This window comes from Neolamprologus multifasciatus, chromosome 1, assembly GCF_963576455.1.
Source record: "Neolamprologus multifasciatus chromosome 1, fNeoMul1.2, whole genome shotgun sequence".
Taxonomy (NCBI): Eukaryota; Metazoa; Chordata; class Actinopteri; order Cichliformes; family Cichlidae; genus Neolamprologus; species Neolamprologus multifasciatus.
The window spans coordinates 8,452,455-8,463,303 of NC_140439.1; positions in this window are offsets into that span (position 1 = coordinate 8,452,455).

Sequence of the window (10,849 nt, forward strand, 5' to 3'; positions counted from 1 at the left end):
ACAAGTCCAGCAATTGTGATCCAGTAATGGCAACATGGCAGACAAGGCTGGACTACATCATGAGAGGACTATCTTTAAGTAATAAAACAATATTTTATTTAGGATTCTAGTAAACACACTATTGGGATCATGACTCAAGGGGAATTGGTTTCACTTTTTGCTGAAAGATGACACTGAGGTAATTAAAATATCTAAAGTGGCATTGTGCCAGAGACACAAAGATTTACCCTGAGATGCTGGAGGCCTTAGATGTTAATGAGCTGTCACTGCAGATATATTTCAAATTAAATTTTTACATAGATGTGAAAAAGATGAAAAAAAAAATGCCTTCATTCATAAACCGCACAAAAGGTTGATTAACAGCGACTCCTGAAATGACAGGTATAAGTTTTTGTCCACTTTGAATGGAAGAAGATGTGACAGTGGCACAAGTTAAACACGGGACTTCCGCTGTATTGGACTACTACTGGAAATCATAATTTAGGTTAAAATATATTAATTCACTGTAATTATGTTAATAAGGGACACACACACACAAAAAAAACTTTAATCAAGCAATCGAACAATGTGCGTCTTGTTTTTCTGGTGAGGTTAGGCCGTGTCAAAGCAACATTTTCATTTTTTTTTTAAACTACAGTGAGAATTACACAAATTACAAATCTCCAACTTTTATGACTTCTGATTTTTAAGGTATTTGTGGTAATATACGTATATATTTTTAATTTAATTATCCAGTGAACAGATTCAGTAAAGTGTGTGCAGTTAATTCATAAAAAATGAAACAACCACATTTGAAAAATAAAACCTATACACAGTTTAGCTTAACATAGCTCCATCAATTGCATTTACATGAGAAAGCTCTGAATCATTTACTATAATAAAAAAAATGAAAATTTAAATACAGAAAAACTTTATATGTATTTCTAATTAACGTAAACAAACTCTATTGAAATGAAATCCCATGATGTGGTAGGTTAGTATATTATATTATCAAAAAATGCATGGGAATATGAATTCATTGTGTTAGTATATACAAAATAGTTTGTGCAGAAACTTTGCATTTTATCCTGTTTTATCCTTTATAATAAAACAAGAATTTTACATACTTTGTATTTATTTATGTTGGCAAAAACACTCATCTTCCCTAATGGTTACAATTATTTACCATCTGAAGCAATCATTTGCTCCAGCAGGTCTTTGATTTTGTCTCTCTCTGTGCATGTTTGTGGTCACATTTATTTGCCCTTTATTGGATGCTCTGTAAAGCTTCTCTTGTATTGTCTCAATCTTACAGATGAAAGCCCCCTGCATGTGCTTAAATCTGTGCACAGGGAGGCAAGGGAAGCAGCAGCTATACAGCTCTGATTCCATGGCTGTCCCCTTAGCGTCCATGTCAATGAACCCAGCTTGTGGAAGCCTTGTCATAGGGGACTCACTCCCACACTGAAGCTGTACAGCTGCTGCAGAGCGATAGCCTTTCCGCACATTATCACGTAAGGCTATTCTTCTTGAGCACACTATGAAAGGATTTGTAACAGATTCATAACACGCCAGGCTAAATAATGTGTGAATGGGGGGTACTGGCTTTGTTCTTCTCTCCATCATCTTTATGCCAGTATGCACGTAGTGACAGAAGCTTGGTTTTGGTGCCTGCCATTTTTCATTCACAACTTGGAGCTCTGCGCATGAGGATTTCAAGGGATTGTCTTGTTCTCATATACAAAATAGGGGGAGGTAGATCACACAGCATCTTGAAGTTTGGAAAAAAAAACCTGTGGACTACTTCGATTGATACAGCATCTCACAACTATTTTTATTTAATACAACACTCCTTATTGTGTTTTCTGCATTTATTATAGTTGATATTTTTATCCTTCTCAATGCACAGAGACGCATATTGGTGTAAAAAAAACAAAAACAAAACAACAACAAAAAAAACTCTCAAACCAGAAGTTTACATTTTAGAGTAGCAACATTTCCCCCAACAGCATCATAATGATCTTCTGAGACAGCCGCTCATAAGGAACACAGTCGTTAATTGAGCTGTACATAATCTAGAAAATTGAATTGAATTGAAAACTCAAGCCCCATCAGTTTTTACTCATACTGTCCCACCTGTGCTGTTACATATGCTATAAAACTTAGTGCATACATTGTGTCCACAATTCTTTCAAATCTCTGATTCGAGCAATGTGAAATGTTGACCTAATAACAAAAACTTAACCTTGAAAACAATTAATGAAACAGTAATAAGGAACCTAATAAACTATAGTGCTGAAGATCAATCAATATGATTCAGAGACACAGATAACTGTAGCTTCCTTAGCTTTGTGAGGTGTTACCGAGATCAAGAATTAATTTCATTTTGGACTTTATCACAAGCCAATTGTAGGGGGAAAAAAAGAGCACTGATTTGTGTTTGAGTCATTCAGTCATGCTTGTCAGATTCATTTAAATGAGCAAAAAAGCAAGCTGAGGGAGCATTGGTGATTTGTGAGTGCACACAAACCAGCAGGCTGAGTGCAACCCCACTGCGTAACTATACCACTTTGTTCTCCAACCTCTACTCCTACATCTGTCTACCCGCATGTCCATCTGTGCCAACAGCATCATTTCAGGTGTTCTCACCTCACTGTATAGCTTTGCTTAACATATACATATGTGTGCAATTTTGCCTGCTCACCAGTTTAGACACTAAAAATGTAACTAACTGTCTCAATCATGAATTAAATACATGCAAATTGCACCTGGAAAGTATTCATAGCTCTTTACTTTCACTTGTTTTGCATTTCGTCATGTTACAGCCTTATTCCAGAATGGATTAAATTGATTTTTCACCTCAAATTTTTACTCACAATAACCCAGTCCATTTGGGAATAAGGCTTTATTATGAAATACATGAAATCAGTACTAAATAAGTGCATCCAGAAAGTCATACTTTCTGGATGCACTATATTTAAATCTGAAGCACTTATAATTTGAACGAAGATGTCTCATTACAATCTAAAAATAGCCTCTGTAGAGTAATAGACTGATAATGTTTTGTACTATCATTATAATTTTAGTCATTCTTCCCATTGTAGCCTAATGCTGTTCCAGAGTTGATTATTATTTTTTTCAGTGCTTGTAACTGTGGTTTCCAATTACACTTTCACCTAATTACATGGCTGCTTGAGACTCGGATGATGCAATTACTGTGTGTTTCAGAAATCTGGATGGAATGTTCTAATTGCTATATGTGTAAGTGAAGTGAGTTCTTACTTTCCTCCTTTTGATACAAATCTTTTAAAATGAAAGCTCTAAGTGCCTACTGTGCAATTAGACAAACTTTACACAAATTATATTGTGGCTTGGTAGATTTTCTTACTTACTACAGCATGTTGCCAAAGTTGGTCATCCCTATTTATGCTGATTAATTGACTAAGTAAATGACCTGAAAAGGCTCCTACCTCCAGCACCAGTGGCACTAGTCTATTCCAACTAGGCAGTTGTCCCTCAGGATGAGCTTTATTCAGTGTTAACCCACAGAGCTGCGGCTGCCGTTCTCCTGTACTGGATCTTTTGTCAAAGGTCTATTTAATCAAATAGAAACCATATATCCCATCTCTCCATGCATCCATTTGTAGTGATAAACTACTACATAGCCTTAGCAAAAATAAAAATCTTAGATTTGAAACATACACACCATGACTGTGTAGGAGGACACATTTAACTACAATGGGAAGTATGTTACTTTGCATATTTGAAAGCTGCTCTCTGCCTCTTTAAGGTAATGATCTAAATCACACTACAGACAATATATTATATTTAAAAGATTCTTTCCTTTTAAGGCAATAGCATTTGTAAAGTGCTACGAAGCAAGATAGAGTTTAATTAAAACCAATGGAGTTTTTCATTTTCACCTATGGTACTGCAATCAGTGATTAATATGTTGCCTAAATAATGGTGTTTCAAGCCTGGGTGCTATTAATGATCTGTTCAGCAGTAGCATTAGTTCTTAGGGGTGCAACTATTATGCCTCCAGTCTTAGAAGTAAGAAGTTACTAAATATTTTTTATGAGTACTCCACAGTCAATTTTCTTTATATATTAATACAAATTGTTATTATTAATGGCTAATGGATCTAGTCTATTAAATACCAATGCTATTGCATATTTCTGCATGACAGTTGCATCAAGAACAGCATTCCAGTCATGTGCCAAGATATTCATTATGAAAATCACAAAACCTGGATATCTCATTACAACTCAATCACCTAATATAAATCCTGCACAAACTACTCTGACAGGTATAAAGTTGGAATAACTTCTGTAATAACTTCCTGTATTTCTGCAGTACCACTAATAATTCAGATTTGGATACTTCGACCTCCTATAACGACCTGATACACACTTTTCGATGAGTTTGTTTGTTTACATTTAAATTTGAGGAAAAAAGCACAGCAGTGGAGCAAGTGAGGATTTCACTAGTGTAATTTGTTTTTAACTAAATCTAGAGAAATTGTCAGAAAGGGCCGAATATTGTGTGTTAGAGGAAGCAAAGTTCATATGGTTACTATTAATCTATTTCTTAACTCACCCTTAGCAGTTCTAGTTTTAAATTTCCATTTGTATGTAAAGTTACATGTGAAAAACCTGCATTGCAGTTAATATAATAAATATTTAAAGACAAATAAAAATCAAATGACTAATAAAGCCAATTACTAGTTTTACAACAGTATTTTGACCCTTATGGCTGTCATCTCTTTTTATTGTATGATTTGTGTGCTTGTCTGGTACAATTTTATCTGATCCCGTTATCTGATTTGTGATGGATGTTGAGAACATAGTTCTGAATAATCAGTGACCAACGCATAAGTCATTGGTTATGATTATAGTCCTAGACAGGAACACCAAAGAGTTGTGATCTGTGAAGACTTGAACTGAATTTGGACTTGACTTTATATAAACGTCAAAATATTGCAAGGCCCACAACAAAGTAAGTGTCTCCTTTTCAATCATATAATACTTGAGATGATGTTTAACTTGCGAGAGAAGTAACTTACATCATGGTTATCCTCCTGGAGAAGCACTGCTCCTGCCCCAACTCCACATCTATTTCCAGTTTGAATGGTAAAGAGGAGTTGGGAGCAGACAAGACGGGGGTACAAGAAAGTATGCCCTTAAGGCTTTCAAAAGTTTGTTGGCAACCCTCAGACCAAACGAAAGGTTTTGAGGGACTGGTTAAGTCAGTGAGAAGGGCAGCAACAGAGGAAAGATTCTTACAAAAACACAGGTAATATCCAGTCATCCCAAGGAAACGACGCAGTTCCTTCCTGCTGGTTGGTAGGGGGAATTCTTTAATTGCAGAGATTTTGGCAGGATGCACTTTTCCTAGACCAACCAGCTGACCAAGGTAGAGAACACTGCCTTTAGCAAAGTCACACATGGCATGGTTCAACATTAAGGATGCCTTTTCTAGGCTAGTGAAGCCCTCTCTCAATGTAACCATGTGGGTTGACCAGTCACTACTATACACAACTATGTGATCTAAGTAAGCTTCACAACTAGGGATGTTTTCCAACACTTATTGACCAGCCTCTGAATGGTAGCAAGAGCATTACACATGCCAAAAAGGCATAACCATGTACTGCAGGAAGTAATCAGGAGTTACAAAAGTTGAAATGTCAGATGCTTCTGGTGTTAAAGAAACATGCCAAAAACCCTTCAACGCGTCAAGGTTAGTAATGTATTTAGCAGGCCCAATTTCATCAATTCAGTCATCGATAAGAGGTAAAGGATGTGCATCTGGCACAGTGACAGAGTTTACCTTCTGAAAGTCAGTGCAGAATCTTGGGCGTCTATCTGACTTTGTGTCTAGGAGACATGGTGATCTCCAGGAGCTGGAGCTTGGCACCACATCCATTCTGAAGAAGATAGTCAACTTCCTTTTTATGACTTCCCTCTTTGCTGGGCTAACCCGATAGGTGCGCTGTTTAATTGGTGTGGGTTAGTCAACACAACATCATGTTTTATAACAGTGGTTTGAGAAGGGACATCATTGAACAGAGATGGGAATCCCAATGTAAGTGTTATGATATCATTGCTCTGTTAATCAGGAAGGTGAGACAGCTATTATGGTAGTGTTGACAATATTACAGAATTACCTAGTCATAGGTAATAGTCATAACAGCCATAAAATTCCCAAGATTTCATTTAAATTAAAACTATAACACTGTATTCTGTCAGGGTTTCTGTCGTATGTGACATCTGTGTCGATGGTACATACGACAGTAAAAGTCAAATGGCTTCCCTCATATGCCTAAGGGCATTACAGTAAAACTACCCACTGACAACCTGATCATATGAACAAAAATAACATATTACACAACTGCATTGCCACAGGTATCACAGAAATACTGCCCCTGATGCACCACCTAATCAACATACAGCAAATTAAAGTAAATATAACTTTTCTGAAATCATTTTAGAGTGTATAAATTTTATCACTAGGGTATGTTATCAGTCTGTCTATGCTGTACCTCTATGAATCATTCTGCTCCTTTGACTGGCATGTAATGTGCTTGTGGGATGACTCATTTACATGTGACAGACATCCTAAATGGTAGATTAGAGAACTGTGTCTTATCTAATAGAACTAAAAGGGAATAGGATGCCTTCCAGTTAAATCAGTCTGTCTCACAGGATACCCATCAACCCCTGTTATTTATTAATATATTTCATACTGACAGACTAGCAGATTATGTGTAATTAGAAAGATAAGGGAAATTAAAGGACTCCATTCCTATTGACCTGCCTAATGCAGTGGACTGAAATCTGGGTCTCTGAAAACCTGTTTGGAAGGAGCAGATGTGTGTTATACTGAAACATTATGCTTTCAATCAGTCTCTCCCTCTTTGTTCTCACATTCTTCTTTACCTGGCAGAAAGACAGATTCCACACCTCACGTGGAGCAATTTGTATGAAAATTTGAATGGCAATTAAATGAAAACTTTTATCACTGTCTTTATAACAATAGTTTGGGGGTTTGATTCCTTGCCACAGTATACACTACCAGTCAAAGGTTTGGACATACCTTCACATTTAATGGTTTTCCTTTATTTTTACGAGTATTTACATTGTAGATTCTCACTGAAGGCATCAAAGCTATGAATGAACACATATGGAATAATGTAACCAACAAAAAAGTGTGAAATGACTCAAAACATATTTTATATATTTATATTTTTATGTTAATAGCCACCCTTTGTTTTGATTACTGCTTTGCACACGCTTGGCATTCTCTTGATGAGCTTTATGAGGTAGTCACCTGAAATGGTTTTCCAACAGTCTTGAAGGAGTTCCCAGAGATGCTGAGCAATTGTTGGCCCTTTTGCCTTCACTCTGCGGTCCATCTCATCCCAAATCATCACACTTGGGTTTAGGTCAAGTGACTGTGCAGGCCAGGCCATCTGGCACAGCACATCGTCACTCTCCTTTACAGTCAAATGGTGCTTACACAGCCTGGAGGTGTGTTTGGGGTCATTGTCCTTTTGAAAAATAAATAATGGTTCAACTAAATGCAAATCAGACAGAATGGCGTGTCTCAAAGCACCCCCACACCATCACACCTCCTCTGCCATGCTTCATGGTGGGAACCGTGCATGTAGAGACCAGGTCAAACTTGAGGCAGCCACCCAACATGACTACTCTGGCTCACTGACAAAGTGCTATCAGGTGATGCACCATACCCACTGCCAGTATCACTGGAACCAGTGAGCTCACATATGCCACTGCAACGATAATTCAACAATGAGTTATTTAACAGACATCCAGCAGACATCGTACAATGAAAGTTCGGAATGAGGAACTGGACAGCACCAGAACCGGACATGATCCACGCCTACTGGCTGAAGAAGCTAACGGCACTCCATGAGCAGCTCAGTAAGGGAGCTGCTCAGAGTAGGAACTCATCTAGACTGGGTAATTACCTGCCTCTTCACAACATGGGAAATCCTTTTAGGTATCATAGCTACTAAGCTAAGAAGGCTTGGAGAAAGGCATGGGAAATAACACTAGTTCAACCATCCACAGGCTCCTCGTTGATAGAACAGTACAGTGGGGTGGCTGTACCTAGGGTAGTAGAGCAACCGGAAGGTTGTTGGTTTGATCCCAGTCTACTCCAGTCTGCATGGTTGCTCTCCGATGCATCCATTGGAGTGTGAATGTGTCTGAATGTTAGTTAGGTAGCACTGAAAGCCTTGCTTGTGTGAATGGATGTGACTGGGTGAATGAACAAGCTTTGAGTGCTCAGATAGAGTAGAAAAGCGCTATATAAGAACCAGTCCATTTACCAGGACTCTAAGATTAGACTCTAAGAAGTGCCCAGATTGACTACAGAAAATCTATGACTGAATCTCCCCTGTAGTGCTTCGCAATATAGAAGACTAGTAGTATTCTAATAACATTCATAGGAACTCACAGGGACCATGGAAGAGAACTGGAAGGCAACTCCAAGACAATCACATAAGTCAACATCAAGTGTTGAATATAACAATGTGATGCAACGTCCCCACTGCTGTTCTACATAGCCACCTCCTAAGGTGGCTCATCTTTACAATATAGATAAAGAGAATGGATGTAAATTCAGGACTGGAATTAATATCAGCCTCCTACCAAGGATGGCATCACTTATTCCTAAATCGATTCACTGATCCACCTCACTAGGCTCAACAGCAAAAACATTGGGATATCATTCAGAATAGATAAAGCTGCAGAGTACCAGATACACATGTCAGCTACATGTACCTGGGTATCCCACAGGCCAGCAGGAACCATGATAAAGATGCATGAAGGTCACCGACAGTAAAATACCTCCAGAAGGTAAGATTGGCTCTGATAAGTCAGCCGAATCATGGAAATAAGATCAAAGCCTACCATACAAATTCTCTTCTGGTCATCATATATCCAGCTGGAATAATAAGTTGGCCACATGAGTGGATAGATGCCACTGATGTCAAGACATGGCAACTCCTCACACCAGACGGATGTCTCCACCTGAGGTCCATCACCCTGTGGTTCTATGGGCAACGGAAGGATGGAAAGAAAGCAATATTGAGTGTGAGAGGCACAATGCTAGATTAAGCATGGAGCACAATACAGGTGGGGGTGTTTTGTTTTTTTGTTTTTTTTAAATAGGTGGGTTTAAAATACAGCACATAATCAGGCAGTATGTTTTTCCAATCCAATCCAGTCTAATCCAATCCATCTTTATAAAGCACTTTAAAATACCCAGCACAGGACCAAAGTGCTGTACAGTAAATATGTTAATAACAATAGAAAAAAACAAAACAGTGAACAATAAATCAAATAGGAAGCTGGAAGGAGAAGATGCTGCCATCACTCCCTGCACTTGGTCGTCGTGCACTTTTCCAACATGACAATGATCCAAAACACACATTTAAAGCTACTGTTGCATTTCTGAAGAAGAACAGGGAGAAGGGGATTGAATGGCCAAGTATGTCTCCTGATCTGAACCCAATTGAACACTTGTGGGGAATTCTGAAGTGACAAGTTGAGCATCACTCTCCATCCAGCATCCAGGCTCTAAAAGAGGTTATTCTTGAAGAATGGAAAAAGATAGATGTTGCAATATGTTGCCAATTTGTTCATTCCATGCCTAGAAGCCTTGGTGCTGTCCTTGGAAATCACAGTGGTCATACAAAATATTAGATGTAGTAAATTTATTGCAGGGTGTATTCATTTTTGCTTCAACCAATATGAGTAAAACTGAAGATTTTGTGATCTAAGTTATATTATTAACCTTAATTTCATGTTATGGAGTTAAACAAGTGTTCAATAAAACTTTGGAAATTGTTCGTTTGTTTATTGAGCTACTGATTAAATTCGTACTTTTTAAAGGGGGTGTACTCATTTATGCTGAGCACTGTATAAGTGAAATGCAATGCCATTCTTTCTCAGTATAGAAACAAGAGGAAGCAGATATAAAGAAAAAATGATGGGGTCCTAGAACTGAGCCCTGTGGGACGACACCTGGTCACAGAGACGAACAGAAAAAGTTCACCCCGCCAAGTAGGAACTAAACCACTCCAGTGCAGTGCCCCTAATAAAGATTAAGATGGCATGATCCACTGTATCAAAAACAAAACAGCTATTAAATCTAAAAGCACAAGAACAACACAATCCCCAGCGTCAGTAACTAAAAATATGTCATTAAAAATTTTTAAAAGGGCTGATTCAGTGCTATGAAACGGTTTAAAACCTCTAAAACATTTTGCTTTGCCAGGAAGGTCATTCATTGGCTGTGAACTATTTTTTCAAGAATTTTGGAAAGAAAAGGTAGTTTGGAGATCGGCCGGTAATTCGCAAGAATTGTAGGATCAAGAGCAGATTTTTTAATCAGGAGGGACCCCCATTTGGAGTCTCCTTTAACCTCCTAAGACCTGAACTCTTCCACGGCATGCATTTTTAATTTCTCTTTGATATTTGGGCATATTGGGGCCCGATGAATGTAAAAACAAAGAATTACCAGATTTTATTTTTTACCTTATTTTCGTTTTTAAGAAAAATAAGAGCCACATATGAGGATATTTGTTTAAAATTTTGATTTTGGTCTAAATGACCCGAAATGTGATGTCCACATATGTGGAGGACGCCAGGTCCTAGGAGGTTAAAGAGGACAGAGTTACCAGCTCAAACCTGTCAAAGAGACCAGAGCAGGAAGCAGAGACTGAGCAATCATGAGCACAAGGAGAGATTTGAGCCCTGGTGAAGGAGACCTTCTCAATAAAAAAAGTGCAAAAAAATTTCTCAGGCTTCAGAAAAGGGCTCAATACAGTCAGTATGTGGTG